The following is a 6,000-nucleotide window of genomic DNA, read 5'->3' on the forward strand; positions in this document are numbered from 1 at the left end:
TTTGCAACTGACTAGCATAGTTGAGAAAAGAGACTACAGTGTTTGTTTTCCTCCATGTGTGAAGGTAAAGCGCTAAAAGCATGCGTGTTCAGAATTCATCTTGGATGTGTTTTCATTACCACTTTGCATCTTGAGCAGAGGGGTTCAGTCCTGCTCTAAATCATAGGATGGATTGTTAGGCACGCGTGTTATTAATTTTTTTTTTCTGGTCCCGTGGCGTCTGTATGAATCTTAATGCTGCTGACTGGGCTGCTTGTGTTATCGACTTTCTTTAAAATATGAAGAGGTTTGCTGGAAGCGCCCAGGGTCATTAGCTGATGAGTGGGCTCAAATCCCTCTCCGAGGCTGTGTGGCTTCACCGTGTTAAATGTGCTCTTAAAATATTCATAATCATACTCGCAAACACACATAATACTCAGGCTTGGTGGTTGAGCAGAATGTGTGTGTGTGCGACAATCAATATTTAAATGCATTCTTGTTTTTGTGTGTGTGGTTAATTAGCTGCAGTTCTTAAGCCAAGATGTTTGTGAGCAGATTAAGGGCAACGTTGTCAGTGATAAGATAATTGCTATTTCACAAGTGTCTATACTTACGACTTGGTTAAAATCACAACCTGATGTTGCATTTTATAAGTTGCATTCATTTATTTAGTTACTTAGCATTTGAATAGTGCTCAGCAAGCGTCTTCATCATTCTGGAGGAACAGGTTCACCATTAACTCAAAAACAGTATATTTATATTTTTTTGTGGGGAAGACTTGGGACACACTCCCCATACTAATTTCTGCTGACTTTGGAAGCAGCAGCATTTTCTGGAAAATTTATGATTATAGTTATAGATTATATATTTCAGTTCCTTATCTGCATAATTGTAACCTTAACATTTTTTTTTTCAAGCTAATAGTCACTTTATCATTGTCTATGCAGTGAACAAAGAATTAGAAAATTTACTTTCTGCAAAACTGCAGAAAAAAACTGCATCTATGCCACTATTTGTTCAATGCTAATTTAACAAACTTTGGCATCCAAAACTTTGAATATAACACTGACTTTTGCTGTTCCATGTGTTGGTGGTTATAAACACAAATACAAATAAAACAACTACATTTTAAGGTGTATTCCAAATTAATTTAAGACAATTCAACTCAACATTGTGTTTTTATGTGGACATTATGAGCTGAAATGTTTAATAGTTTTATAAAGATATGACATAACCCTTGATGCTTCAAAGTCTCTTACTCTTTGATGTGGATGCTTGCAGCTTTTTGATGTCACTTTCACTTTCCCATTCACTCACCCACTAAAATTGCCTTAACCTATTGGAGCAAATCTTTTGCTAACGTCCTTGTCTCTCATTGTTAATGTTGCATTTGAAAAGGCCCAGTGAAACAAGCTTAAATAGATATTTGATGGTGCCAGTTAATGAGGTCAGTAGTTTCATTGAAACTCAGGGCGACCCCGTTTACCCATTAACAGCACTATTCAAAGCACCCTGACACATGAAAGTAGCTGGAGGTCAGAGGTCAGCATCGAGGGCCTATATGTACTGTGGTTTACTGCAAGAATTTGGCCTTGCATGTAAATGCACCTTGACAAGATTGTAATGATAAGAGGAGTGAATGGCAGTGCAATGCATGCATCTCCTTTTCTCTTTCTTTATAAAAGATGTTGTGTATGAATGACACTGTGTTTATGACACAGTTCGTATTTTGTGTCCACATTTTTCTTTGATACATAATAATATGCATGCTTGAGATCTTGGCCTTCAAATAGAAATCTGAATAGGAAATGCTTTGCAGTATCAGATCTGTTTAGTTGTTAGTAGTCTGATCATACCCAATGCAAATCAATTGTACATGTCGTTTCTAGATTTCTGGTTCTTCAGGAAATCAACAACATAGTGAGCACACTAAGATCTACTCTAAAACTGTCTCCTAACCAGACACAACGCTGAAAGATTCCAGCGAGTAATTTGTCTGTCCACATCAGACACGACACTGCTACAAGATATGACAAAATCATTCAAATATCACATCCAGTCAGAAGTCTCTCTGTAAGCACACTGCACTAATCTACTTCATAAACATTCATAAATATTAAACCACCTGTATTTTAACATTATTACAAATACATACTGAGTAAATGAATCAATCCTTGTCATGAAATATGATTGTTTGTTCACATGGAGTTCACTGTTTCAACCTTTGCATTGCTTTAGTCTCTTTATTTTCAAGATCTAAAGAGGTTAAATATTCAATGATGCTTCAAGTATGGTGAGGCAAAAGGATGTTCAAACTTATTTTAGACACTTTTAACAATAAATAAATCACATAATTGGTACCCAAAATTGATCATTTTAATAATGTATATGTTATATGTATATGGAATAGAAACTGTTTCTAAAATAGAATTTCACAGAAACTGATGGGAACAGTTTTATCTCCAGTAGGAGGAAATTAAACGTGTGATATTTTGAACCAATTTTGTTTTCATTTGTTGTGTGTCTCCTAGAAACTAACTTGTTCAGAATTTTATAATCGTAAAATTGTTTGGTATGCCAGCCGTAATACGCATTATGTCTAGGTGCTCCACCGCGAGTCAAACTCACACACACTTTTTTCGTCAATGACTACTGACTCATTCATTCACTATATTGAATATCAAAACCCTGTCTTAAGTGCCCGTCGGCCTTCAGGGGGTCTGCACATTCACAAATACACTGTTAAACAATTAATGCCACAAGCTTTCTAACATTACAGGCACAGTAAAACCCACAGATGCTATTTTTAGTGCAGTGTAATTGAAGAGGAGTTTGGTTGCAGAGCCTTCAAAGTGATGGACATGTGTGTGGCAGGTGCTATGACAGGCTACAGGCTTAAACTGTAGTGTTGCTGTCGAGAGTACGGCTTCCTAATTGAGCTCTGTTTGTGTGACACGGTAGGGGACAATGGGCTCAGCCTTGGCAGATGCTGCGGGGGTAACCAGACGCAAAGGGGGATCCAGGACAATAAAATAGCAGGACAAAAGGACTGGCCGGGGGCAGACGTGTTACTCTATATGAGGGCATATGTGTGTGCATATGCATAAAGAATTTTTTGAACCATCTGAGCAATATGAATCCTTTGTTTTCAATGTTGTAACATAACAATGAAATGTCCATTGATGCTAGATGTCTTCCTGCTTTGTGATTTGTTTCATTGTTTTGCTGTTTATATGCATACGTATGATCATTTTGGCTTTGATCAAGCAAGTCCAAAATGCTTAACATAACCAACTGGGCCAGAGACTTTGCTACACACACTTGCATACAAAAATTATGTACTTTATCAGAAGTTCTTATATTGATTGAAATATGTTGACATTTACTTCACAGCAACAATAACAATCTGTTGATCTTCTAGCTCTGAATGTTCCATGATAATATGATTTAAAAGTATGTTTTTTTATTCATTTAACACAATTTAATACACATTTAATACATTCTGGTTTTTCACCAAGCATGATTCTTTACAAACACTTTACAGCAAGGTATGTCAACAATAGTTAATGCAACAACTAACATGAAGTAGTATGTACTAGTAGTATCAGCTGACAATAGAGATGGAGGTTTTAAGCACATTCTCTTTATCTCTTAATGCGACAATTTTTGATCTGCATCCCTCGGATTTTCTTGTCTTTCTTCTGTTTCTCTAGCTTTGTTCAGAATGAAATATTAGCACACTGTTTGCTGCATACAGCACTATACCGTAAACATATACAATTAAAATAGAGTACTAAAACAGTATGCAATATGAAACAAACATTTTAAGCAGTAGTACGGCATGCTACATTGTTGTAATACCTACATTTCAGAGAATACAAACATCTCAATAGATACATTCATCTCAGAGAATACATACATTTCAGAGGATAGAATTCAAGACCTTGGTGGTTCATAATGCTTTCTTTTGTCAAACTCAAAATGATAGAAAAAGCATGTTGTAAATGATTGCTTTTTCATCTATAAAACCAATTACTGATAACACCGATTCAGATCTTTTGGAGCATTGATTCAAAATGTGATGAGAACTACAAATATATATTTTGCCAGCTCTACTCCCCATTATACAGCTCTTCCATCTGGATCTCCAAGTGCACTTAAACAGATTCCTTCCACCTACCCATCCTCTCTTTATGAAGCCCATTCCAGTGGAGTCCATTGGAGCGTTGGGCCCCCAGCAGTGTGATTACTGCCCAGCGGCTCTGGAGCATTCAGACTCACTTTCAGGTTGACCGCACCTCACCACTCACCCTGAAATCTATTGATCGGGTCCACTTGTCAGGCCTCGTATTCTCATCCACATGCTCATCCATTAATGTGATATTATTGCTGTGGCCATTCAAACTTAATGGCTATAGGAGGCCACAAATTGACCTATATTTTAATTTACTATGTGGTCATGCTACCATAAGCTATAAATCGTGTGACAACGATTAATGCTCAATGCAGTTACAGCTTAGAAGAACTATTAAATGTCAATACAAAAGACTTGAGGTTCGGAGAGAGTACAGAATATTTTGTATTATCATCTTCCTGTTTATGTTGTCAAGTATTCATGTATTTTTCTAGCCTATAGCCTATAGTGTTTTATTAATGTTATTAATGTGTAATTTAACAACTGAACAAACTGCACATTCCCTCTCAGTTTGAATGGGCATGATGTTTCTGTTATGTATATGAGAGAAATGTTTCTATATATATACTGTATATCTTGTTGAGCCTGTGTGTGTTCCTAGAGGGCTTGGGTACGTGAATGTATGTTTCATTTGGCCCCTGTCCTCTCTTCTAGGGGACTGTGAAATCTTAAATTAAACGCTTCCCCATAGTGAAGCCATTGAGGCAGATAAGTCATCCTCTCTTGTAATTGTTTGTTTATAGGAACTCGTTTAAAAGCAATATTGCAGAGGGCTGTGCAAACCCCGCGAGCCAGACGGGGAAATGGAGGTCACGCTGTTTTAGACAGAATGTGTTCAGAAGAGAGAGTGCAAATGGAAAATAGAAAGAAAAAAAGAAAAAAAATACAGGGATGAGTTCAGATGTTTAAACAACAAACAGGAACAAATAGTTTTGGTCAATACTAGTAAAGCTGACCATAAAAAAAAAGCTTTTAAGCCTTTTTTTTTTTTTTAAGAACTCTTCTAGTCATCATTTACTCACCCTCATGTTGTTCTAAATACAACACACAAGATTATTTGAAGAATGCTGGTAACTAACAGTTTTGGTAACCATTGACTTCCATTTTATGGATATAAAGACATTTTTCTAAATATCTTCTTTTGTGCTCCAAAGTCATGCAGGTTTGGAATGACATGAAGATGTGTAAATAATTACATAATTTTTCTTTGTGTGTGTGTGTGTGTGTGTGTGTGTGTGTGTGTGTAAACTAACCTTTTCATTTGCAAACCACAAAATGAATGGAAAAACATTGTGCATTGAATTATGTGAAACAGTAGCCCATGCATTTGGTTGTATGCTTCACCTTTCTGCCAATCTATTAGATATAATTAATATAGAAAATTAACTAGAAAACTAAGAGTATACAATAATTTACAGCAATTAGTATGGTATTATGCAGTTCGTTCTTACTCCCATACTCATGTCTTGTTGTAAGTTTGAAAACAGTACTCTAAAGAATCATTACTGTAGTTCTGTGAAGTGTGCACATGTGTGTTTATGGGCTGCAGAGGGCAGTGGGGTCCTGGCACAGTGACCTCCTCTGTTTTCCCATGGAAGTACTGATCTGGTTAATGTAATCCCTGTCCACTGGCCAGTCAGGGCTATGGTCTATTTTAAAACAAGCCTGTCTCCTCCCCCTATATACATACAAACACTCCATATGCCATCTGTCAAAAGCCCCTCCCAATTCTACTTCTCATAGTTTACTGAAACATAAAATGAGACTCTTTACATGCTGGAAAGAAAGAAAGTACCTTATTTTTTAATGTATAAGCAGGCCATTTT

This window comes from Carassius gibelio, chromosome B7 (genome assembly GCF_023724105.1).
Source record: "Carassius gibelio isolate Cgi1373 ecotype wild population from Czech Republic chromosome B7, carGib1.2-hapl.c, whole genome shotgun sequence".
Taxonomy (NCBI): Eukaryota; Metazoa; Chordata; class Actinopteri; order Cypriniformes; family Cyprinidae; genus Carassius; species Carassius gibelio.